Below are 26,751 nucleotides of genomic sequence, written 5' to 3'. Positions count from 1 at the left end.
GATGGTCCCTGAGTCAGGGCCCAGTGGCCGGGCTAACAGTCCACAGAGACCCAGCTGGGAGAGCACCCCTCTGGTGACCAGACCGTCCTGGGCTGGGATTCGGGCTCCTGCCTCATTAGCGTTTCATGTGAGTCTAGTTAATCCGTCATCTGCCACTGCTTTCTCAGCGCACCAGCCCCCATCTCCCAGGGCTAAGAACTCAAGGGCTGAGGACAGAATCTAACGGACAGAAACTCAAAACCACATCCATCCCCTCTCTTGACCTATCAAAAAGCACGGACTCGCTTACTTCTTGCTCCACATTCAAAACTGACCAAGTGGCTAAGTGGTCAATGTCCCGCCCTGAGAGGGGGGAAAGGCAGGAGCTACCTGCAGACAGCGAGCTGATGCCTTTACCTCCAGGGGAAACAAGCAGACGCCCAAGAAGTGAGGCCATCCACCTGCTGCCGCCCAAGGCCACCTCAGCCTCCAGACTCACAGCTGAGGACCTGCCCTAGGACCACAGGTATGGAGATGGCCCTCAGTTGCTGTCTGTTCGCCTCTGTGAGCAGCAAGTGGCCGCTGGTTCCCTTCCAGTGACCTGACCGGGCCTCAGCATCCCCTGCTGCTGCTGGACACAGCTGGACCTCTGAGAAGGAGGTGGTGGAGCCACGGGGCCCGAGGCCAGGAAACCTGGTGGTCCTCAGAGCCTCCCCCATCACCAGAGGACACTCAGGCCCTGGGACCACCGACTCGGTCAGGCAAAACCTGACCAGAGGGCACACACGGAAAATCAGCAAGGTCAAGTTGAAGTGAAATGAAGTGAAGGTCACTCAGTCGTGTCCGACGCTTCGCGACCCCATGGACTACACAGTCCAGGGGATTCTCCAGGCCAGGATACTGGAGTGGGTGGCCTTTTCCTTCTCCAGGGGATCTTCCCAACCCAGGGATCGAACCCAGGTCTCCCGTATTGCAGGTGGATTCTTTGCCAGCTGAGCCATCAGGGAAGCCCAAGGTCAAGTTAGGACAAATAAACTCATCCTCCTAAGAGACTGTGGAAGATGCAGCTGGAGGACCCCAAGCGGACATGGACGCACAGTGCATGCCTGTGAGAGACCAGGCCTGGACAGCCCTCGCGGTGGGCAGCCACCTCCAGATCCTGCCTTCAAGGTGCTCCTGACCCTCCCACCACCCTGGGCTGCTAAGCAGCCAGGAACTGATGGTGCCCGCTGCACCCTCGCCTTCAGGAGAGAGGGAGGGGAGGATTTGGGCTTGACTCTCCTGTATGGCTGTAAGGTGTGACCCCGTTTTTCCCCATCTCCTTAAAATGAAACACATCCACAGCTGAGCGTCGTTTCCTATTTGGCCCAGCCACCTCATTCTTTCTGGAGCTGTTAGTAATTGCGCTCTGCTCTTTTGGGAGAAGCATACAAGACACCTTCCAACCTGGGGGGGGTTCCAACCTTCTGGTGTCATATTTTCTTGTCTTTTCATACTGTTGATGGGGTTCTCACAGCAAGAATACTGGAGCGGTCTGCCCTTCCCTTCTCCAGTGGACCACGTTTTGTCAGAACTCTTCACTGGGACCCGTCCATCTGGGGTGATGGACTCGCGGCTCATAGCTTCACTGAGTAACACAAGCCCCTTCGCCACGACCAGGCTGTGATCCATGAAACACACTTGCAGCATGGCATGGGCTTCCCTAAGGCCTAGTGGTAAAGGCTGCACGAGTGGTAAGGAAGCCTGCCAGCGCAGGAAACAGAAGAGACAAGGGTTCAATCCTTGAGTCAGGAAGATCCCCTGGAGGAAGAAATGGCAACCCAACTCCGGTATTCTCGCCTGGAAAATCCCACAGACAGAGGAGCCTGGCGGGCTACAGCCCGTGGGGTTGCAGAGTCGGTGTGACTGAGCGACTAACACTTTCACTTTAGCTTATAAAGCACTTTCAGCCCATGACCTCATCTGACCCGGGTCCCTGCAGAACTCAGCCGGAGGACGAGCTGCTGCCCCACAGAGGCGGGCAGAGTGGGGCTGGGCCCTGGCTGAGGGTCCTTTCCTCTGCCCGCCCTGGCACAGCCCTACTAGAGGCCTCCACAGATGCAGCCAGAATCCCTGGGGTCTGCGCCGTGCACGGGGGCTGGAGAAAAAGGAAGCCTGACTGAGATGCTACGCCCCCACCTCTGTCTTCCCCCCAAGGAGTCATCCCGCTAACTGGACATGCCGTACCCCCCAGCACCCAGGTGGAGGGGCATGGCTCAGTGTGGACGGAGGGGCCCACGGGCACAGGAGGCCTACAGGAATCACCAGGAGTCTGTGTCCCTCCAGGGCCCACATCTCCCGCACAGCAGACCGTCCACACTCACACCTCTGGGCCTGGGCCGGCCCTCGGTGTCCCCTGCGCCGCAGCCAAGGTAGGGAAGGGCTCAGGGACCCCATCGGGTCCTTAGGTTTCTGGCCTCTGGACAATGAAAACCCGACTTAATGATCACTGGTCCTCTGGGACCAGAAGGTGACTTAAGAGTCGGTCCACCGCCCCCCCTCCCCCACAGTCCTCTCTGTTTCCTCTTGGGCAGTGTGGGGAACCTTCCAGGAGGGGCTGGGGGTACAGCAGAGGCTTGGGGGGCGCCATGCTGGAGCTTGAAAGCCAGCTGGTCCACCGATCATCCACCACCGATTGGTGGTGATTGGTCAGTGATTACTGACCAGCTACCAGCCCAGGAGATGAGCCAGAGGCCTGCGCCGTGCCCACCGGCCTTCTACCAGGGAGCCTACTGGCCCCTCCCCTCCCAGGGCAGAGGCTCCAGGGGTCCAGAGAAGTAAGAGAGGCCGCAAGAGAGGAGGTGTGCACGCAAGGAGTGCAGCAATCCAGCCTCCCGCAGATCTAAAAGGGGAGCCAAAGAGGGGGGAAAATGCTGCAGGAGAGCGCAGCCCACGTCACCTGTCATTTTTCACCTGTTCTGTTTTGGAAACAAACAAGGGCTCTTTCCAGAAAAAGAGAATAGTATCGTATAAAGACATCTGCCAGGTCACGTCGAATGCAGTCGGTGGGCCTCTGAGCGTGTGTCCAGGAGGCCCGAGGCTAATCGTGGGTGGTCCCTGCGCCTAAGACAACAAACTTCCGAAGTCACTGTCTTAGATTTAACAGGTGATGCTCTCAAGACCCTGACCTGAACAAAGATGTGATCCAGCAACTGCAGAACGTCTACCCAGACCCCTGGCTCCCCAAGGCCCGGCAAACTTGAGGGAGGCAGGGGTGAGAGGGACATCCCATCAACCCCCCGAGACCCTTCACCAGAGTCTCCACTTGCCCCCAGGAAAAGCGAGGGGTCATCCCATGCAACTGGAGGGCCTACTGCCTATGCCAACTGGGAAGCATGGGCCGAGATCCTCGTATACACGGTGACATCTCCAGGCCATGTGGCCGGTCTGTGATGGCAGGAAGGGCTGTGGTGAGGCTGAGGATCCCAGGGCCTGAACCCAATCCACGTGGACCAGACCCCCTCTGCTGCAATAAGCCAGCAGTTCCGTTCCTGTCGGCTTGGGCCAGAGCTCAGGAGGGACCTCTGGGTGACAGTCACACCTGTCCACCACCTGCGTCCCTTGGGGTTCAGAGCCCCAACCAGGGAGGGCGGGAGAATGAGAGACGACTTCTGACACAGGTTAATAACATCTGCGTAAAGATTTCTCATGGAAGGAAAGCAACCGGGCTTGGGATAAAAGATTCCTCCTGTTCTTTGATCTCACAAGTTCACACATTCTCTTCTCAAAATAAATATTCCCAAGATGCAAGGATGTTTATTGAAGCACTATTTATACACCGGCAAAAAAAATTGGTGACAACATAAATGTCGATCCATAAAGGACCGCAAACCACTATCTGGAATATAATACAGCTGTATAAAGAAAGAGGGGATGCTTTTATGAACATGGAAAGTTACACATATATACATGGCCAAAACACAAGAATTATGTGCATTTTGATAGGTACATGTATGTGCATAAGAGGCTTCCCAGGTTGCACTAGCGGTAAAGAACCTGCCCGCCAAGGCAGGAGACGCAAGAGATGCGGGTTCAGTCCCTAAGTCAGGAAGACCCCCTGGAGGACGGCACGGCAACTCACCCCAGTGTTCTTGCCTGGAGAATCCCATGGAGAGAGGAGCCTGGCCGGCTACGGTCCATGGGGTCACAAAGAGTCGGACATGACTGAAGTGACTGGGTGCACACTCATGTGTGCGTAAAAGCGTGGGGAAAGATCTGCAGTGAATACAAAACTGGGCTGGAAGTGTGGGATAAGAGGACAAAGGAGGGATTGTGGCTTTCACCTCACACACTTCTCTGTGATCTGAAACTTGGCATCAAGAGTTATGGAAATTTTACTAGAGGCACGAACATCCCACAGAACAATGGTGGTTCGTGGTCCATTTTTTCTAGACCAGAGGGACCCCGCTGAAAACAAAGTAGTAATCAGCATCACTTTTTTTTCGTTCCCCTTTTCCCAATGGGTACTGGTTTCTCTCACCAAGCTCCCTCTATAGGGATCACTTCCTGTAGATTCTGGGTCCAACATCTGCACCCAGAGAGCATCACACTGCCACCAGGACAGGAAGTAGATTTTCCTATGGCCTGGAGGATGGAGAACCAGCGTCTGTCCACCTCGTCACCCCCACCCCCTAACCCCACACTGGCATCTGTAAGAGACTCATCTACCACTCACATCCCCATTTGCTGGAAGGGAGATGTCCCCTCGTCTCTCGGGCTTATTATTCATCAATCAAGGTTCCTTGGCGACCACAGCACAGCTCCAAGCGGCCTGACAAATTCAGCTGCCCCCAGTGGTCTCCCTGCGCTCACCCGGCAAGCTGAGGGCAAAGCCAGAACGAGACATCTCCAAGTTCAGGGTCTCCATGGGCTGGTGCTTTGGCCTGCAAGGAACATGTCCTTCCCCTGGACCACAGTCACCCGCTGCAGGACACGGACGGCCCCACATTCAGGTACCCAACCGGAGTTCCCCAACACTGCCTTCAGCATGTGAGCAGTTTCCAGTCACAGACCTGGAACGCCCTTCCCGGCCAGCCAGGCAGGCCCCCATCTCCCCATTTATGCCCTCTGTTACTCCCACCTCCTCCCAGCCAGGCCGTATACCTCCACTCTTTTTCGCTGGGCTGTTCCCTGGTCCCCCTCCTTCCTGCTCAAGCCCCACCCCACGACGTCTTACTGCCTGTGTACAGGGCAGCCAGCAATGGCGCCTGGACAAAGCACGTGTTCAATGAATTCATAATCAATGAATCAACAGTGAATCAAGCTCCCGAGACCAGAAATATGAGATTATCAATGGAAACAGGAGCCCCGAGGAGACTATTCCGGAAGCCTCCCTTGAGCTAAGTCTCACCCGTTTCTATGCCTGCCAATGTTTGTGGAGCCCCTTCTGTGAGAAGCACTGCTCTGGGGCAATAACAGACCAGAATCATCACTCCCCACCCACCCCTGGGGACCCGCCAGCTAACCGAGAAGGTCGGGAAAGCAGCGTGGACATCGCTGGAGCGTGGAGAGGGACTTCCGCTCCAGTGACCAATGGGGACCCCCCAGAGGAAAGTGGGTGCTGGGGTGGCCAGGGATGTGCTACCGGAGGGTCACCGAACCTGGCTGAGCCTGTCCGTGCGAGAGCCACCACGGTCTTGAGCAAGGGCCTGGCTTTGGGGCAGAAAAGGCTTTTGAGGGAGGAGGCAGCAGGCCTGCAGGGGAAGCCAGGTGCTTGTCAGGCCTGGGTGCAGTGCAGAGAAGGTGACATGGGCCGGGCCACCCAGGGCACCGACTTGGACGCCGAGGGGACCCTGGGCTCTCCAGGATCTGTGCCCGCAGGCGACATTTTTCACTGGCTTTTCTGCAATTGGGGCTCAACTCATGTCCTCCCAGGGTGGAATTTCACGGAGCAGCTCAGTGTTGTCCCAACACGATCACCCAGCCTAGCTAACCGCACCGCTGGGCACCTGGAAACTGAGGCCAGACAGGCAGCAGGACCAGAAACTCAAGGGTGTGGCTGAAACCAGCTCTGTTCACCCTCCCCACACCCCAGGGACTCTCCAGGGGGACGCAGAAGCAGGTCGCCTGCGAAAGCCCAGCCCTTTCCACTCCAGGAGCGCAATTTATATACGGAAGACCTGCACCATTCCTTTCTTTTTTTCAAATTAATTAATTTTAACTGGAGGCTAATCACAATATTGTGGTGTTTTTGCCAAACATCGACATGAATCGGCCACGGGTATACATGTGTGCCGCCATCCCCCTCCCCACCCCATCCCTCTGGACTGACCCAGAGCACCCGTGCTAAAAGTCCTTAGGAAACTGCGCAGCTCTGGGGTTTGTTCATTTCGTACCAATCCTGCAGTAAATCTATGGGAACGTCCAGGAGAGTTTTGGCCCAGGCTTGGGAGGCCAGCTGCTAGGACTGCGAGCAGAGCTGGGGCAGGGGGGCAGTCTGTCTCCCCCCACCCCATGTCAAACAAACAGAACAATGCCATCCTGGCTGCTGTTATTTTTCACAAGGAAAGCACTGCTCTGAGTCGTTTGAGAGAGAGAGAGAGAAATCCAAACCCTAATCCAGATAGAGGCCATCAATTTCCAGAGTCCTCAGACACTTCGCATTGATACACGGGGAGAACTGGGGGAAAGAGAACGAACCCCATGTCCAGAAACCTGATCTGTTCTATTGTGCTCAGCGGCCCGACTGGGAAGCGGCACAGGACCCAGGAAGGCAGACCCAGAGGTTCCCACGGCACAAAGGCTGCCCTCTGGGCTGGCGGGTGTAACCAGAGCCCTAATTCCCACCCAGCTTAGAAGCAGGATGAGCGGTGGGGGGTTAGCCAGCCTAGGACAACCCCAAACCCTGGGCTACACACAGTGGGGTTCCCATCTTAGACTTAAAACTAGGAGCAGACGTGACAGAGGTTTCCTGGACCGTAAGAGAACTGGGAGGTGTTAGCCATGTGGCTGGCCCTGCCCCCTTTATCTGTCCCCTGCCCGTGGGCACCACCCAAGGCGGTCTCAGCCCCTCCACCTCGGAACAAAAAAGCAGAGTCAGCTTCCACATCTGCTTAGGGCTCCGCAAAATTTTCACTATGAAAACACGCAACTCTCTCATCACTTGAAGAACCAAGCAACGACATTTTTTCCAGTTCTAAGCTGAGTCGATTCTTGTGTAACCAAAGGATCAAAGATTCCAGCAGCAAACCATTAAGTATTCACAATCAGAGGACTGCCCCCTTTTTTCTCATTCTTTCCCTTTTTTCTGCTTGCTTTCACTTTAATAAAACATATGTCTCCCAGAGCCATAATTTCCTGGACTTTAAAAACACTTGACATGACACACAAATTCCCACCTACACACATGCAATTTGTCTGGAAGCCCTTCTAAAACTATTTCTGTCCCTGAATAAAATCCAAGTTCCGTGGTTGCCTGGATGAAAAATACAAATACTTTCTAGCCCGGAATTCCACTCGTGTTCTGCAGAACCACTGAGAACCATCTCAAGTCCTAAAACCTTTAAGGTTTTTTCCTTCTCCTGGTTACCCTTAGGGTTCACAGAATGACTCTCTTTCAGTCTCAGGTTTGAGTAACCAATTTCCCTGGTGTCTCCTGGAAAACACGAGCCTCTCTCTTTGCCTGGAGTGATCAGACAAAAAGCCACTGTTCCTGATTAAGTAGGTTTTTTTTGTTTTGGGTTTTTTTTTTCCATCCAGAAAGACTATACTTTGCCTGTTCTGGACCTGATTAGAAACCATAATACCTTCTCCAATCTCTCAAGACTGGCTGCTAATATGGGATAACCTCGGAAGTCCTGACTCAGTTAAGCATCTGCATGCTCCCTGCACTGTACCTTCCAGAACTTTTAAAAAATGACAACTGCAATGCACATCCCTTTAAAAAATCAGATGAGCAGCAAAACACAGCAGCAAGTCTCAATTTTCTTTTGCTTTTCCACCCAAATCCCGAGCAACCCTCCTCCCCCACCCCCATCTCCAGGAGCTTGGGGCATGGAGCTCCACAGTTGGTGCACACTGGAGTGTTTATGGCAGAGACTGGGGGAAAAAAGAGCAAATTGTTTCCAAGCTAGAGCTCCCCATGTGCAACTCTGCTTTAGAAAAAGGCTCTGCATCTGGGGAAGCTCAAGGGCTGATGAAAGAAGGGCAAGCAGTTTATCCATTTAAAATCTATGGAAAGTGAAGCGCAGACACCAGCCGCCTCCACTTGCCTTTCTCGGAGAGGCTATTTGATCTCCGCATTTCCCTGGAATAAATAAAGCCACACAAAGGCAGCATCTGCCCGTTTAAAGAGAAAAGAAAAAGTTACCACATTGAGACTCTGCAGAATGAATGTTTCAGGAGATGTCAGGGCATCAAATACCTTCAAAGGGCTGTAAACCATTTGGAGGGGGGGCCCTTCTACGTCTGGAAAACGTAATGATCCTGGTGTGAGCAAATGAATTGAAAGAAAGAAAGAGAGACAGAGAGAGAAAGAAAAAGGGAGACAGGCAGTCTGACTTTTACAACTTCTCATTCTCCCTGGAACTTCCAAGTCTTGGCTAACCACCCAAGCCTGACCTCACTGCAGAGTTTTGAGTCACTCCTCAGATCTTTATGCAGGCGAACAAAATCGAACAAAATTCATGTTTTTTACTTCAAGAGTACAATCACAGTGCAAAATCCTAGACTTGTGTGTGCCTTTTTTTTTTTTCCCAACTGAAGTCAGATTTAACACCTTCTGAGCGAACAGCAAATAGTCAGATTAAGAAGGATGCAGTGGAGAGACAAGAGGGCCGGGCTGTATTTAACATTCACTCTTATAGCTTCCGGATTTACAGGCTCTGGTAATCTTCCAGAGCAGTGAATTCAAACCCATTCTGGACCCACAAAGACTCTCAGCCCAGTTTTCTTCTCCGCTGGAGGACGCCTCTTCGTAAGGGGCACATCTTTCTGGAATTACACGTTTGGTGCCAGCTGTTTCCCCAGTGGAGAGACAGAAGAGAAAACAGGTAGGCAGCGGCGCTAAGCTGACCCCGATGCCAACTTTGAGCAAGAGGGATGGACAGTCTGCTTGCAGATGAACCTTAGATTCCTCAGTCCAACAGACACACACAGAGAGCGCCTTCCACTTCAGAAAACAGCCCTTGTTGACTTTCTGCAGCCCACGGGAAGCCCCGAGTTAGCAGCCGCACTTCGCAAGGCAGCACGCCGCCTGGGCTTTCGGAAACCAGACCTGCGGACTCGCCAGCACCCATCAGAGCTTATTAGAAAGAAGAGCTCTGGAAAAAGACCACTGCGCTTAAGAGCAGACCCCTGCCCGCCGTCCGCACGCCCTGCGGACCCAGCAGCGTTTCCTTACCTGGCGGCTGGGCTCCTCCGGCTCCGGCTCGCCTTCTGGGTTCAGGCGCTCGGTGCCTTAGGGCTGAGCAGTTTGCACAAGTGTGAGCTTTCTGGGGCTGCAGACTCGCGTTATATACACTGCGGGCGGGCGGCCTCTAGATGGCAGCTTTGTAACCGGCATCTGCTGCTTCCCTTCCCGGGCCGCCCCCCTCCCCCTCCATCCCTCCGCCCCGACCATCCACCCTCCGTGCGCGCGCGCGCGCACACACACATGCTTACATGCACGCACACACTTGCACGCGCGCGCGCACCCTCACCCCTCTTGTAAACCCCGATCTGTGGTTTCCGGCCAAACTCTCGCACACAAGCATACTCTGGGGAAATCCCAGCCTGCCTTCATTTGCAGAGTCTAATGAAGCTACAAGATCCAGACCCCAGGTGGAGGGGGGAGATGCGTCAGCAGAAGAAACATCGGCAAAGAAACCCCAGCACTTTGCCAAATCATCAAATATTTATCTGGGTCTCAGGGATATCTTTAATAATCCCATTAACAAGAAGAATTCCTTTGAATGCCTCTTAGCTCTAGGGAAGACTTTGTTCCCAAGACAAATTGCTCTGAACTTCTGAACTTCGGTGTTGATTTATTAAGCCTGGGTTGTCTTTGTTAATTCCTCCAAAACAGAAGCAACAGTTTTGGAAGGGGAGCAATGAATCTGTACCACATCATACTACCCCCAAAGGAGGGGACGGAACATTTGTAATAGATTTTATTTAGATTCTTTTATTTGTAAATCTTGAAAGTCTGGTGAAAATAACGTTCTGAACCACCTACCTAGTGCCAGACACACACTAGAGGTATCAGACATGTCTTTTGATAATGTCCTGTTCAGAGGTTAATTTAGCAAATATTTATTTTTATTATTGACATATACATTCTTACCTAGAAGTGGGTGGCTGAAGTTCTGTCCATGGGGGAATTAGACCTAAAAATGTGCTTCACATAATAATCACCTCTACTGCCCTATTTAGATTAATCAAGGGTAAGACAAGGACCTGAACTTTCACTTTTAAAACCATGCTTACTGAGCTTTCCCCCAGAGTAACTGCTGTTCTGCGGCTTCTGTTTTGCTTTCTGCCTCTTGGCGTTAGTTCCATGGCTCAAGTCACTGTAAGCAGGCACCCAGTCCTCCTCTCCCTTCTCCCCAGCCCAAACCTTCTGAGATTCTTTTTATGCTTCTACTAAAAATACCAGCAGACAGCGAAATGCCGAGTCTGGAGAAGGGAGGTCAAACTCTTGGGCAGCCAGAAGGCCTCCGTGTTGCAGAAAGCCCTCAACAAAAGAAATATTTTGTTTAGATGAAACTTCACCAGCGCAGTGAAATCACTGCAAAATACGAGCTAAGAGCACACCTGCTCCGGGAGGCTCTCAGAGGGGGTTTGCCCACCCTGTCCCGGCTCATCGGGTCGCTGTCCTTAACCACTGGCACGGACCTTCTTCCTGCCCTGTCTCTTGGGCACCAGAAGCCCCATCTCCAAGCTCCCACAGTGAAAGTGACTGTGAAGTAAAACCCAGGCCGCCAGGATGCACACACGCAGGATTTGGGGGAGTCTGTAAGTACACGCTCAGGACTTTCCTGGACCTGTTTTCTCCCGGCAGTGACCCTGCGTCTGAGCCTGACAAATGCCCGCGGCGGCAGCCAGGACAGAGCTGCCCTCCTCCAGACAGCGACGCACAGGCTGACCTTCTATGTCTATGAACTTGATCTGTCCCTCAGTGAACACGATTCTCCTTTGGCAGGTTCCAGGGGCCAGAGCAAAAGGCAGGATGGGTTTGAATCTGCTCTCAATTAGGCGTGCTGTGTTGAAAAGAAAGCAAGCCTCCTCGCAGAAAAACCAGTGCGAAGAAAGCAAGCCTCCTCGCAGAAAAACCAGTGCGACAGGATGCAGTCCCTAAAGCAGAGGAAGGAAAACACAAACTAGATGTTAAAAGAAAAAAAAAGAACCCACTTCAGGTCAGATGCTGTGGGGCCCAAGAGGGCTCAGCATCCAGAGGAGGGCGAAGGGCGCAGGGATCCTGGTACTGGTTCAGTTCGTGCAAGAGCTGCGTGCACCCGCCCACCACCCTCCCGGGTCCGAGTACTCCCCTGGCTGTTCCCACCCCCAGTCCTCTCGGAGAGCCCAGTCCTGGGGGATTTGAGAGGGTAAGTAAGCCAGGTTTTGCAAGGGAACAGGAATCCATCCCCCTGGGACCCAAAATGTCTCTTGGAACGTTTGGAAGTCTGCCCTGCTGTTGGGAGGATTGCGTTTCTAACGGAGGGGTTAGTTGGGGAAGAATGGGTTTGATTAGCCCCATGGGAAACTCCGAGAAGCAGGAATGGGTCTCTGTGCCTAGGGTTGTCCAGAACTCATAGTTCCTTGACCCGTTCCTAGCCCTGACTACTCATTCAGTGGCGCCGTGAAGGGGTGTTCAGCCAAGCCCCTCTTTTTCCCTGTCTATAATCTGCACCTGGGATTTTAGACCCCCATAGAGCAGCTGTCCCCACTGGGCTCTGATTTGCCTGTGGATGTGGCCCCATTAACCTCCTGCCTCGAAACCCCAGCTCCTTTTCAGAGGGATCCTGGAGGGCCAGAGCTATGGCAGGCAGGGTAGGGGCTTCAGGGGGGCACAGTTAGGATGGAGAGATGGTGGTCTCTGATGGTGGGCAGGGTGGGAGCTTCGAGGGGCACAGTTAGGATGGAGAGATGGTGGTCTCTGATGGCAGGCAGGGTGGGGGCTTCGGGGGGCACAGTTAGGATGGAGAGATGGTGGTCTCTGATGGCGGGCAGGGTGAGGGCTTAGGGGGGCACAGTGGGATGGAGAGAGGGTGGTCTCTGATGGCGGGCAGGGTGGGAGCTTCAGGAGGCACAGTAGGATGGAGAGAGGGTGGTCTCTGATGACTGCATACGTGGCCCACAGAGGCTCCCCCGCACCGTTGCCCGAAGGCCGAAGACTAACCCAGCCCCGGGGGGGGCTTCCTTGCAACCTCAGCACATCACACCAGGTGTTATGGATTCCTGGAACCAGCCAGAGGCTTGGCCTGGCGGAAGTCATCTCAGCCAGGACTGGACATCCCACCACCCCGAACCACAGATGCCGATGCCTGGCGTGGTGAGAGGACCTGGAAGGGAAGACAGAGCCCTGCCCTCAAGGGGATGGAGGTCCCAGGCTGGGCTGGGGTCCGATGGGTCTAATTTAGAGCCTGCCTTGCACACCATGTCTCCTTAGGCATCTTATGTCCTTGGACGCTTAGGTTCCTGTCTTTAAAGTGATTATAACAGAACCTTCTATTCTTGGCAGGTACATCTCAGGCTTAGGGTTTCCTTGGTAGCTCAGCCAGTAAAGAGTCTGCCTGCGATGCGGGAGACCCCTGTTCAATTCCTGGGTTGGGAAGACCCACCAGAGAAGGGTTAAGCTACCCACTCCAGTATTCTTGGCCTCGAGGATTCCATGGACTGTATAGCCCATGGGGTCACAAATAGTCACAAAAAGTCACAACTGAGCGACTTTCACTTTCACTCTCAGGCTTAAATGAAAAAGTTGGAGGCACCTTGTAGGTCCCAGAAAGGCTATTTCTCTCCCGCCTCATCCCCTGGCCCTGGCCAAATTCTGGTGACACAGAACACCCTTGAAGATATAAAACTAAAGCCTTGCAACATTTTATGAACTCTTCCCTAAACTTTGTGCAATAACAGCTGTGCATGTGTGACTTTTGCCAGTCTCTGTGCTAAGCGTTGCATTCTTTCAGTTAACAGTCACAGCAGCCCTTAACCTAAAGTGTCTGTTTTTGTCCTGCTTTTGTAACGGAGGAAACTAAGGCCCAGAGGGAGTGGGCAGCCTGCCCCGGGGCAGGTCACTGCCTGTGAAAAAGAGGGAGATTCAACCTGGTTTGCCTAGCTTTCCAGCACAGAAACACATACTCTTAAATGTAAAACGTGTATCAGGGTTCTAAAAGCAGGCTCTTGGGTGAGAATTCAGGGGGCACTGATGTATTAAGGAAGTGCTGCCAGAAGAAGCCGGCGAGTGCAGGGGGAAAGCTAACCAGAGATACCATTTCTGACCTGTCTCTCACCTGTAGCCTGATCCCTGATGTCTCTCTGAAGCCTAAATTGCACCCTAATTTGTGCCAACCCCAGGCAAGGAAGCTAGTTTTCCTGTCCTGTATCCTTCAGCCAGTGGATCTGGACTGCTGGGTGATGGGTCGGGGAATATAACCACAGATACTTCCCGTTCTCAACCTGTGTGGGCAAAGCTGCTCTAGGAAATCGAGGTCAGCCTCTCATAGATTCACCCAGTCTCAAGCCTGGGCAGTAAACCCACATTAAGGGTGCCAAGGGGGTACACAGAACTAGAAGGGGTCAAGGGGACCTGGGGGAATACCACCAGCATCCACTACACTTGGCCTGTGGGGCATATAACTTATCAGATTTGACCCACATAGGAGAATAGTCTTTAATCAAGACCTGGACCAGCTTGTTTCCACCTCAGGACCTTTGCCCCCGATGTTTTCTGTTCTTGGAATGCTATTTCTAGTCATTGTTATATGGCGGCCTTCTTCTCATTATCCTGTTCCAGGCTTAAATACAATTGCTTTAGAAACACTTTCTCCACTCTAGCCAAAGAATCCCTCCATCCCAGTTACTCTCTTCATTATTTTGCTTTCTTCGTAACACTTACTCACAATCCAAAGTCATCATTTTGTGCTTGTCTTCTACCCGCTCGAGTGTAAATTCCTGCAGAGCAAGAATGTGCCTGTTCTGTTTCAGTGCTGTGTCCTTGTGGGCACACTCGACGCTTGGCTCATGCTGAGTGCTCATAAATATGACCTGAATAAACTCAGACAAATCTCACTTTCAAATCAGGGTTTTGCTCTCCTCCTATTTTGCTCATCTTCTCCCTCGTAGAAGTCGGGGGTGGGGTTTAGGAAAGAGTCCAGGTTCAGGGTTTTGGCGAAACCTAAAACATTAACATTGAACCAGGAGCTTGAGATTAGCATATAGACATTACTATATATGAGATAGATAACCCACAGAGACCACTGTATAGCACAGGGAACCATACTCAGTATTTTGTAATGACCTATAAGGGACAAGAATCTGAAAAAGAATATGTGTGTGTGTGTGTGTAAATTGCTGTGCTGCATACCTTAAACAAACGTGATATTAGAAATCAACTATATTTCAATTCTCAAGACTCTTGAGATTCCCTTGGACTGCAAGGAGATCAAACCAGTCAACCCTAAAGGAAATTAATCCTGAATATTCATTAGAAGGACTGATGCTGAAACTGAAGCTCCAATATTTGGGCCACCTGATTTGAAGAGCCAAATCATTGGGAAAGACCCCGATGCTGGGAAGGATTGAAGGCAGGATGAGAAGGGGGTGACAGAGGATGAGATGGCTGGATGGCTTCACCAAATTGATCAACATGAGTTTGAGCAAGCTGCAGGAGATGGTGAAGGACAGGGAAGCCTGGTGTGCTGCAGTCCATGGGATCGCAAAGAGTCGGACATGACTGAACGACTGAATGACAACAATACTTCAACTGAAAAAATATACACCTTGCAAGTGGGCAAAAAATGTGAACAGGTAGATACTTCACACAGAGGGATCTCCAGATGACCTAAACACATAACAGAAAGTGTACAACTTCCTTAGTCATAGGGAAAATACAAACTAAAATAACGGGGCCAGACAACTGGACCCCCATCAGAAAGAATAAAATGAGATGACTGAGTGTTACCAAAGGCTGTGGAACCGCCAGAATTTTCCCACACCCCTGCTTCTCAAACTCTGTGCGGTGAAGACCAGCATCCTTTGTAGGCTCCCGTGCATTGCAAACCAGAACGTGGTCCACCGAGAAGCACCGGGACAGAAGTCCCTGCCTGGGGCCCCTCAGGCAGCTGTGCCATCTGCAGTGTCAGTCTGCACTGTCACACAAGGCTGCCAGCTGTGGATGCGTGTGCCACTGGCACATTTCTAGAAGTTTCTAAATGCTCACTCTCAATTTCTGGACCTGACCCTTTGCAGGCTAGCAGAAAGTAGCTCACAGCACACACATCCAGTGACACACTCTACCCGGATGGTGGAGGTGCAAAATACCACAACCACTTTGGCGGGATTTGCTAAAATTAAACATACGTATACCCTATGACCCAGAAGTTCCACTGCAACATAAATACACAACTTAAAGGTGTTATATTGCAGCAAAAAAAAAAAAAAAGCCAGAATGTTTATAAGAGGACTATTTATAAGAACTCAAACTAGAAATGACCAGACATTAGCCAAAAAGGATCTTGCAAGCCTATATCCCTCACGAACATAGACATAAAAATCTTTTAAAAAGCAAATCAAATACCACAGTATAATATATCATGATTAAGTGGGGTTTATTCTTGAAATACAAGGCCAGTTAAACATTTCAAAATTAATAGAATTCACTAAATAAAAAAGCATTTGAAAACCTTTAAAACCAATTCATGATAACTTTCAGCAATCTGGAAATGAAATAATCTTGATTAGATTTAATTTCTTAGTTTGATATAACCAATGTATACACTTGATATAGGGCATGTATGAATACTTAGTTAACATCATACGTAACGCTAAAAAATTGAATACCTTAACTACATCTAAAATTAAAAACAAGCAAAGATACCCACTTTTACCATCTCCTTTCAATATTGTACTGGTTTCTGAGCTAGTCTCAATAAGGAAAAAAAGAAATAAAGGCAATGGATTGGAAAGAAAGTGAAAGTGAAGTTGCTCCGTCATGTCTGACTATTTTCGACCCCATGGACTGTAGCCTACCAGGCTTCTGCTTCCACGGGATTTTCCAAGCAAGAGTACCGGAGTGGGCTGCCATTGGAAAAAACATGTAAAACTTCTTTTATTGGCAGTTGACATGATTATTTACATAGAAAAAATCCTGATGAATCTACAAAACAAATTCGAGAACTAAACAGCCATGAAAGAAATTAAATGAAACCAAAGGGAATGGAGCCTGCCAGGCCCCCCTGTCCATGGGATTCTCCAGCCAAGAATACTGGAGTGGGTTGCTATGCTCTCCTCAAAAATGAATGAGGAGGTAAAGCATGTTCATGGATTGGGAGACTCAATACATGTTAATACATGAATTCTTCCTAAATTTGTGTGTGAACACAATGCAGTCCTAATCAAAATCCCAGAATATTCTTTGGCAGAATTAACAGGTTGATTTTTATATTTTAATGGTAATTGAAAAGACCTAAAAATATTTAAAACTAACTTGAAAGAATGTTGGAGAACTTACACTTTGTGATTTTATGGCCTAATGTAAAGATATAGGATCAATCTGGTATGGTATTCACATGATAGACAAATATTAATAGATAGACAAAATAGTCCAAAAATAGACACACATGTACAGTCCAATCAGTTCAGTTCGGTTCAATCTCTCAGTCGTGTCCGACTCTTTGTGACCCCATAGACTGCACCACGCCATGCTTCCCTGTCCATCACCAACTCCCAGAGCTTACTCAAACTCATGTCCATTGACTCGGTGATGCCATCCAACCATCTCATCCTCTGTTGTCCCCTTCTCCTTCTGCCTTCAGTCTTTTTCCCAGAATCAGGGTCTTTTCCAACGAATCAGGTGGCCAAATACTTTTGCATCAGGTGGCCAAAGTATTGGAGCTTCAGCTTCAGCATCAGTCCTTCCAATGAATACATAGGACTAATTTCCTTTAGGATGGACTGGTTGGATCTCCTTGCATTCCAAGGGACTCTCAAGAGTCTTCTCCAACACCACAGTTAAAAGCATCAGTTCTTCAGCGTTCAGCCTTCTTTGTGGTCCAACTCTCACATCCATACATGACTACTGGAAAAACCGTAGCTTTGCCTAGATGGACCTTTGTTGGCAAAGTAATGTCTCTGCTTTTTCATATGCTGTCTAGGTTGGTCATAGCTTTTCTTCCAAGGAGAAAGCATCTTTTAATTTCATGGCTGCAGTCACCACCTGCAATGATTTTGGAGCCCAAGAAAATAAAATCTGTCACTGTTTCCATTTTTTCCCCATCTATTTGCCATGAAGTGATGGGACCGGATGCCACAATCTTAGTTTTCTGAATGTTGAGTTTTAAGCCAGGTTTTCATTCTCCTCTTTCACTTTCATCAAGAGGCTCTTTAGTTCTTCACTTGCTGCCATAAGGGTGGCGTCCTCTGCATATCTGAGATTATTAATATTTCTCCCAGCAAACTTGATTCCAGCTTGTGCTTCATCCAGTCCCGCATTTCGTATGATGTTCTCTGCGTATAAGTTAAACAAGCAAAGTGAAGGTATACAGCCTTGACGTACTCCTTCCCAATTTGGAACCAGTCTGCCATTCCCTATCCAGTTCTAACTGTTGCTTCTTGACCTGCATACAAATTTCTCAGGAGGTAGGTCAGGTGGTTTGATATTCCCATCTCTTGAGAATTTTCCTCAGTTTGTTGTGATCCACACAGTGAAAGGCTTTGGCATAGTCAATAAAGCAGAAGTAGACATTTTTCTGGAACTCTCTTGTTTTTTCAATGATCCAACAAATGTTGGCAATTTGATCTCTGGTCCTTCTGCCTTTTCTGAATCCAGCTTGAACATCTGGACCTACTGTTGAAGCCTGGCTTGGAGAATTTTGAGCATTACTTCGCTAGCGTGTGAGATGAGTGCAATTGTGTGGTAGTTTGAGCATTCTTTGGCATTGCCTTTCTTTGGGATTGGAATGAAAACTGACCTTTGCTAGTTCTGTGGCCACTGCTGAGTTTTCCAAATTTGCTGGCATATTGAGTGCAGCACTTTCACAGCATCATCTTTTAGGATTTGAGATAGCTCAACTGGAATTCCATCACCTCCACTAGCTTTGTTCATAGTGATGCTTCCTAAGGCCCACTTGACTTCACTTTCCAGGATGTCTGGCTCTAAGTGAGTGGTCACACCATCGTGGTTATATGGGTCATTCAGATCTTTTTTGTATAGTTCTTCTATATATTATTGCCACCTCCTCTTAATATCTTCTGCTTAGGTCCATACCATTTCTGTCCTTTATTATGCTCATCTTTGCATGAAATGTTCATTTTACAGTCAATATACAGTCCGTTGATATACAACAAAGGCTCCATAGCAATTAGAAAAGTTTAAGAACAATGATATTTACAGTATCATAGTAGAAATCCAATGGTTGTTGCCTATAGGGGTGGGGCTTAATTGGAAGGGAATTTTCTGATGTGGATGGCCATGTTCTGTATCTTGACTGGGCAGGTGGTGACATAAGTGTATATATTTATCAAATTTTATGAAACTGTATACTTGAGATCTGTGAGTGAAGTGAAGTAAAAGTCGCTCAGTCATGTCTGCCTCTTTGAGACCCCGTGGACTATACATATACAGTGAGTGGAATTCTCCAGGTCGGAATACTGGAGTGGGTTGCCATGCCCTCCTCCAGGGGATCTTCTTAACCTAGGGATTGAACCCAGGTCTCCTGCATTGCAGGCAGATTCTTTACCAGCTGAGCCCCCAGAGAAGCCCTGTGATTTTCATTAAATGTTACTAATTCTAAAAAGTTGTAGAGTGTACATATTTGTTATTTTTGTTCAGTTGCTAAGTCATGTCCAGATCTTTGCTACAGCATGCCAGGCTTCCTTATCTTCCACTGTCTCCTGGAGTTTGCTCAAATTCATGTCCATTGAGTCAGTGATACTGCCTAACCATCTCATCTTCTCCTGCCCGCTTCTCCTTTTGCCTTCAATTTTTTCCAGCATCAGAATCACACACACACACACACACACACACACACACACACATAATATATTCAAAATGATATTATTTATATAAAAATGTAAAGCACTTAAAGAAAAGTATGTATTGTTTGCGGAACTATTCAAAGAGCCTACATAGATGGAAGAATGATTATACACCAACCTGAGGACAAAGGTTTCATCAGCAGAGAGAAAGAGAAATACAATGGAGCGAGGAACAGGAGTAGGAAGCAGGAGCAGGCCCAGGAACAGCACACTGTCTCTGTAGTGTTTTTATTTCTTTAGGCAAAATACTCTCATCTGTTAAATCTTACTGGTGGGTTCATGGGAATACGTTATATTACTTGCTATTCTCCATATTTGAAATTTTTCATTCTTAGCTTTTAAATTTTAAGGAAAGAAAGAAAAAAAAACTTGAATAGAAAATTCTGAGTGAAGCACTGCTTCCTCTACTTTTACTTCACTGTAAAGTTTGACACAGAATAGAGTGTTTTCTGATCTCTGAGTGAGCCCAGGAGACTTTTGCCAGGAGAGCGTATCAAAGCGTGGAAAGCCTAATGAGATACCAAGCACATCAGGTCAGACTAAGTCTCATTCTTCTGAAACTTTGGCAACATTCAGAAGTATTGTGATTTAACATTCCACAAACTTCAATATAAAGATTTTAGCTTCAAAGTCTAAAAGCAATTTCAGCTTAAAAAAATATCTAAACCTGAAGACAATCAAAGAAGAAATATCTGAGTATATCTAATAAAATTATTCCAGCTGCTATGGGTTTTAAGAATCCACATTTTATACCTGCTCATAGGGTTATATATTATCGTTTCCATGTAATTTGAAAATACCTCTAAAAAGCTTAAAACACCATATGAGGCAAAATTAGAATGAGATTCCATTCTTCCTTCCTTTGTTACTTCTTTCTTTCCTTCCTTCCTCTTACCTTTTTATTTTTAAATAATTACAAACTTAAAGAAAAATTATAAGTAGAGAACAAAGACTCTTCTTTTCCTGAACGATCTAAGACTGAGTTGCTGACATGATGTTCTATCACCCCCTGAAATACTTAATGTGCTTTTGTCACAAATAAGGATATTCTTCTTTTATCCCAAAGCAGCCACCAAATCCAGAAAATTAACTTCAAATCGTTCATGCCTCCAAGTCTCCAGAGCCCGTTCAAGTTTTGCCATTTATCCCAGCAGTATCTTGTATAGAAAAAGGAGCCTCTGAATCGTGGCTTGCCCTGGTCATTATACCTCTTTCCTTGTCCGTCTAGCAGTTTCTCAGTCTTTCCTTGAGTTCCATGGTGTGGACAGGTTTGAAAATAACAAGACAGTTATATCGTAGACTGTTCTCCCATTTGGGTTTGTCTGATGGTTCCTCGTGGTTAGATATAGGTTATGCATTTTTGGCAAGGAGTCTCACAGGTGTGGGCTTCCCCTGTGGCTCAGTTGGTAAAGAATCCGCCTGCAATGCGGGAGACCTGGCTTTGATCCCAGGGTTGGGAAGATCCCCTGGAGAAGGGAAAGGCTATCCACTCCAGTATTCTGGCCTGGAGAATCCCATGACTCCATAGTCCATGTGGGTTGCAGAGAGCCGGACACGACTGAGAGATTTCACTTTCACTTTTCTTACAGGTGTGTGTTCTCTCTGAAGCCCATTGGGGGTGAACAGTATTCCTTGGTTCTACTACTCTACCGACAATATCCACCTGATCCCTTGATTCATTACTGCACTGATGTTCACTTTGATCCCTTGGTTCAGGAACTGTCAGTCAGACTTCTTCACTGTCTTACTCTTTTCTCCTATGTGACTTTGAGGGGAGGGACTTTGACTCTATGCAAATATCTCATTCTTCCTCAAACTTTTTGTTTATTCATTGACTTATTTATATCTATATGAATTTGTGGTTTCCTGTCTGTGAGTTTCTGTCCATTGCTCTCAGTATCTATTTTTAACTAACTGTCCCTGAAAAGTCCCATTTCTAACATGGATCAGGAAGTAGGCCTTAGGTCAACCACTGTGGCCAGTGAGATGAATCAGTTATGAATGAAATGGTCCTGCTCAATTTCACACAACCAGAGCGCAGACTTCTGGGTGGAGAGACTACCCAGTCTCATACCTGTGCTTGGTGGAGTGAAAAGCTTCTGAATGTCCGGGCGGTCATAAGGACACATAGCTTGCAAGAGGCAGAAGACTTGAGGGAGGAGCAAAGCGGAAGGTCTGGGTTCGTGTATTAGAAGAGCTGTCAGGCGGACGACAAGATAATTGTCCCCAGGACCAGAACCGGTGATGGACGCTGGCTCAGTACGTGGAGGGACTGTCTAACCATTTTAGACATAGGTAGCTGCCTTGGCCTCGATGTCTTATCAACTTGGCCACCCCATGATGGGGACATGAGCATTTGGAATCAATAAGACTCTCAAAAAATTCTTTGTTTTTGGCTGTGCTGGGTCTGTGCTGCTGCACGAGGACTTTCTCTGGTTGCAGTGCGTGGGCTTCCGTTGTGCTGACTTCTCTTGGTGAGGACCACGGGTTCCTGAAGCATGGGCTTCAGGAGCTGCGGTGCACGGGCTTAGTTATCTTCCCAGACCAGGGATCAAACATGTGTCCTCTGCATAGGCAGGCCGACCCTTAAGCACTGGACCACCAGAGAAGCCCACAAGAGGACGTTTAAAGATCCTTCCAAACTTGACACTCAGTGAGACCCTCCTGTCAAGCTCATTTATTTATTGCCTCTCAGATACAAATTCAACCTTTTCCCTCATCCTGTGAAAATGAGTATGATCCCTTTCAATATGTTTACTTTCTGGTTGGCATGGTGTTCAGCTTTGTTGGTGGAGGGGGCTCTAGGGAGCCCATGAGCGACAGGAGGAAGAATTTTGCTTTCTAGTTTGGGTATAGCCAGCAGCTTTCCGCAGCACCCTGGGTGTTTTTTTGTTTGTTTGTTTGTTTAAGCAGAAAAAAACCTGGGTAACCTCTGATGAGCTATTTCTCCATGGACAGGGTTCTGGTAAGGCCTGATAGCAAGGCATTGCCATAGCAACATCTCTGCCACCAGAGAGCCCTAGTTGTGCCCTCTTCACTGAGGTCTCCGGTCCCAGCCCTGGGGTTGTGGCTGCTCCTATAGTTAATGTCTTTATATTAAAACCTGCCCTGTTCAAGTTGCCTGTGGCCTCTCTCTCCCATCTGGGCCTGGACCAATACACCCACCTTGTTCCGCATGATGATGTCCCAGCTCAACCATTCAAAATCTATCGCCCCCTCAAGGATCCATAGAGTTTTTACCTAAATCTGTGGACACTGCCTCAATCACACTTCACTTTATTTATGTAAAATGCCCCAAGTTACTAATAGCCTCTTGAGGGTAAAGGGATGTGTCTTAATCACCGGCTTTAGCGGAATTGAGGAAAAGAAAGGAGGCAGGCACCGTAACCATCTGGGAGCTTCTCAAACCACACTTTCCTCCTTGAAATTAAGTCCCATGTATGAGTGCTCAGTCACTAAGTCATGTCCGACTCTTTGCAATCCTATGGACTGTAGCCCTCCAGGCTCCTCTATCCATCGGGTTTCCCAGTCAAGAATACCGGAGTGGGTTGCCATTTCTTTCTCCAGGGGATCTTCCCAATCCAGGGGTTGAACCGATGTCTCCTACATTGGCAGGCGAATTCTTTACCGCTGAGCCACCAGGGCAGCCCTGAGGTTAAGTCCCCCCGAAATTCAAATCCACCGCTGACAGTCATGACTGAGCATTGCTCCTTAGGACACTGTGTCCTGCCACCCGCCCCCCCCCGCCACAATAAGAACCTTTTGTGAGTCTCTGACCTGGATCCTATTTAGCAATGCTCCAGAGATGAGATGCAAAAGCATTTCCTAAACAAAACCCCACACCAATGGAACAACAGTGCTGGACAGTTTTCCCAGAATGGCTGGAACAAGTTGAGATGAAATAATTAAAATATCACCAAAGAAAACACTTTCTTCTTCTGAAGTCCGTATTTTTTTCTGAGACACTTCCTTCTTGTTTTACCATATCAGATGCCCACAAACCAAATTGTTCCTCCCCACAAGCCCAACATCTGAACACAAGCCTGGGGTGGGCGTGCGGTGGGGGTGGGCTCCCGTCTCCCACCCGCAGAGCCGGTTCTGCAGGCCTCTGAACAGCCGTGTTTCACATATTCTCTCGAACACACCCAGGGCTGAGGGGTTTCCTTTTCACCTCAGACTTGAAGCAGGTGTGTCTCTATCTGTGCCTTAATTTATAGAACTGGGGGTTCTGTTGCAAGCAGCTGGGTCATTTTCCAGCTTCTCCTTGACTGAGGCCCTCAGGAATCTGTTTTCTCACTGTTCTGGTTCTTCCTCATTGGCTCCTCTGTCTTGGTCTTTCTGGCCTCAGGCAGAATTCTCTTTAAAGGATGGTGAGCATACATGTGACACAAGGTCCCCAGCGGCTGCCTTGGTGGTGGGAGGTACTCAGTGCCAAGATCTTTCCCTCAGTCCTCAGTGGAGCCAAGATCCATCCCTCTGTGATGGGATCCTCACATCACCCTCCCCACCTGTTCTCCAACAGGAGGCTGGCCTAATGGACGCATCCACAGGCTCCACAGCAGATAGGAAGAGAGCTCCCCCTGCCCTCCCACCTTCACCTCGGGTGCCTCCAGATCCACCAACATCAGGCAACCCTGTGGACTATAGCCCACCAGGCTCCTCTGTCCGTGGGATTCTCCAGGCAAGAATACTGGAGTGAGTTACCATTTCCTTCTCCAGGGGATCTTCCCAGTCCAGGGGTTGAACCCATGTCTCCTGCATTGGCAGGCAGAGTCTTTACTCTGAGCCACTGGAGAAGCCCTTACCCCTTCTACATGACGGTGGATCCAAAGTTGTGGGGCCTGGAACTGATGCGTTTGTGTTGCCCCTTTCAGAAAAAGAACTCAGAATTATGACTAAACACGCCTGGGCCGCTCCAGACCACCAGGCACAGGAAAGGGGACAAGGGAGACTTGAAATCAGAATGGGAAGAGACATGCATCACCTACTGTCAGTTAAAATGTGTTCCTTCAAAAAAAAAAAAAAATGTGTTCCTTCTACAAACGTCCCAAACAATGTTATACCATGAGCCTTGCCGGGGGCCTGGGAAGGGAGGAGCCTGTGCAAGTGGCCAGATGAAGTCCTACGGACATCGCTGTGGCCGTGGGGGTCGGGAGGGGTCCCTTGGCTCTGAGGCCCTGTTACCCCACCCCTTCCAGTCCCCATACCCAGATCTTAGTACAGAGACACTTCGTGGACAAACACACCTCGTGGTGTCATCACAATCAGTTTATATTTTCTAGTTTTTCGACAATAGCAGATATTTACATTTTTTTCCAAATAAGAATCCTTACCCCCAGAGGAAAAATTGTTTGGCGGTCACCGAAGCCCATGGCAATCACTACCACACGAAGGATGGAACCGAGGAGGAAAAGACTGGAAGGAAATACACTGAAACTCTACAGGGAGCTTTGTTTGGATGGTGGCACCCACGTTGGTATGTTCCCTTAGTTCTGATTTTGCTCATTTTCTCAGCTCTTCACCATGTAAAATAGAAATGAGTGAAATAAACTAGATGGATGATAGGCAGGTGGAAAGAGTCCTTTCTCTCTCCCCAAACTTTGTCCCTTCCTGCTGTCCTGAGACATGCCCATCAGGACACACGTCCTCAGTCAGAGACCCCTACCAGGGCGGTCTCCTCTGCTTCACATCTCATTCAGGGTTTCACAAAGCACATTTACATCTTAGGATCATCACTGGGCTTTTCCAGTGGTCCAGAGCTTAAGACTCCGCCTGCCTGCAAATGCAGGGGACACCGCTTCAATCCCTGCTCCGGGAAGATCCCATATGCTGCAGGGCAGCTAAGCCTGAGACCTGCGACTACCAAGTGCCCTTCTCTGTGCTCTGCAAGAAGAGAAGCCCCAGCAGAGAAGCCCGTGCCCAACAACAGAAAGCAGGCCCTGCTGTCCACAACTGGAGAAAGTCTGCGAGCAGCAACGAAGATCCAGCATAGTCAGTAAACAAATACAAATTTTTGAAAAAGATCATCCCCACTTTGCCTTGAGAAATCTTGTCTCCCCCACAAAAATGTAAATGAATGAAATGTAAATGAATGAAAGTGCTGGATCGGAAACTCTGCAGAAGTTTCCACAGGAGACAGAAACCATGTTTCAATTACTAAAACGGGAGAAAAGGAAGAGAACTTGATGATAAGGAGCAAGGCTAGAGTCCAAAGTTGAGAAGGGAATGGCAACCCACTCCAGGATTCTCGTCTAGAGAATCCCACGGGCAGCGGAGCCTGGCGGGCTACAGTCCATGGGGTCACAAAGAGTTGGACACGACTGAGCGACTTTGCACACACACAGAGAGTCCAAACAGGGGTACCTGAGTCCCACGGCAGGATGGGTGGGGCCAGCAGCCAGACCAGAAGCTGGGCCTCTGAGCCACGGCCATGGTCTCCCCGATGCCCCATCGGGCTCTGAGGGGGTGGGACCCAGCCTCCTCCAGGTCCCAGCTGCAGGAACCAGGGACCCAGGGGCTCAGGTGTCCAAGTTGGTAGAGGGCTTGGAGGTCTGGGCTAAAATATAAACCTGTGCTGGCTGACACTGGAAAGGACAGGTCCTCTATATCAAACAGCCTCTAACACATTTTGTTGTTTAGAAATATTCCATATAGCCTTTCAGAAGCCATCCTTCTGTGGATTAGGTGGTGAGGGCAGGGAACGAGTGGACCATTCCCACACAACCCGTGTTGACTTTGCGGTCAGTTAGTGCATGAATAGGGGCGGCAGCCTGACTTGGGGAGGGAGCTGACAGCTCAACCCCCTGTGTCAGCGTAGACAGCCCACCCCGGGGCTGGGGACTCAGAGTTCCACAGGGAAAAGCTCTCTGAGTTCCCCGTAGGCGGGCCGGAGCGCACTTTCCTTCCTGCAAGCCCCCCGCTGCACCTGCGAGCAGCCACCTTCAGCTCAAAGTCATGGTGAGGCTCCCCTGGCTCGGGGAGGGGCAGGGGCTCTGGCGCATGAGAGGCCAGCCTCCCGAGGGGGCCTGGGCAAGGAGCCAGGATGTTCCGAAGATGGCGTAGAAGCGGGCGCCAGTGAGGCAGCTGCTTGTCCTGCCAGCCAGGCCCCTCTGAGACCAACCCGCAGGTGGGACATGAGATGCAGAGGTGGGCAGCGCCCTGTGGAAGAGAGTGCCGAGGGCAGGTGCATCTGCAGTGCTGAGGGACCAGGAAGACCAAGGAGGGGACACCCATGGGGAAGAAGACTTTGCCTCCAGAACAACATACAAGGGAGAGAATAAGATGCCAGGAGCAGGGGGCTCAGGGCTGATGCAAGGAATAGCTTTATTTTCACAGCAAAAGTATGATAGCAAGAATAAGTAGATCCCTAGTGAGCCTTGACTCTTTACCAGAGACTTTGCATTTATCTCTGAACCCAGGTAACAGCCCTTCAGAAAGCATCAATACACCCATCTTGCAGATGGGGAAACTGAGGCTCAGAGAGGTGCCGTGCTTTGCGCCCAAAATCTTGCCCAGCTATTCAGTCGTCTCTGGCCTGGGTTAGGGAGGCTGAGTCATTTG

At 49.4% G+C, this 26,751-nt stretch overlaps 1 protein-coding gene across 1 annotated transcript in view; it reads right to left on the bottom strand.

The window, feature by feature from the left end:
- Positions 1-9,465, bottom strand: part of ACKR3 (atypical chemokine receptor 3) — a 12,343-nt gene extending 2,878 nt beyond the window's left edge. The window contains exon 1 of the mRNA XM_010862045.1: positions 9,359-9,465. The gene's annotated coding sequence lies outside the window, so the exon portion shown is untranslated. The remainder of the gene's footprint in view (positions 1-9,358) is intronic.
- Positions 9,466-26,751: the final 17,286 nt, after the last annotated feature.

The sequence above is a fragment of the Bison bison genome, unplaced genomic scaffold (assembly GCF_000754665.1).
Source record: "Bison bison bison isolate TAMUID 2011002044 unplaced genomic scaffold, Bison_UMD1.0 scf7180017864475, whole genome shotgun sequence".
Classification (NCBI taxonomy): Eukaryota; Metazoa; Chordata; class Mammalia; order Artiodactyla; family Bovidae; genus Bison; species Bison bison.
The sequence above is the reverse complement of the archived record's forward strand: the minus strand, read 5'-3'. Positions and strand labels throughout refer to the sequence as shown.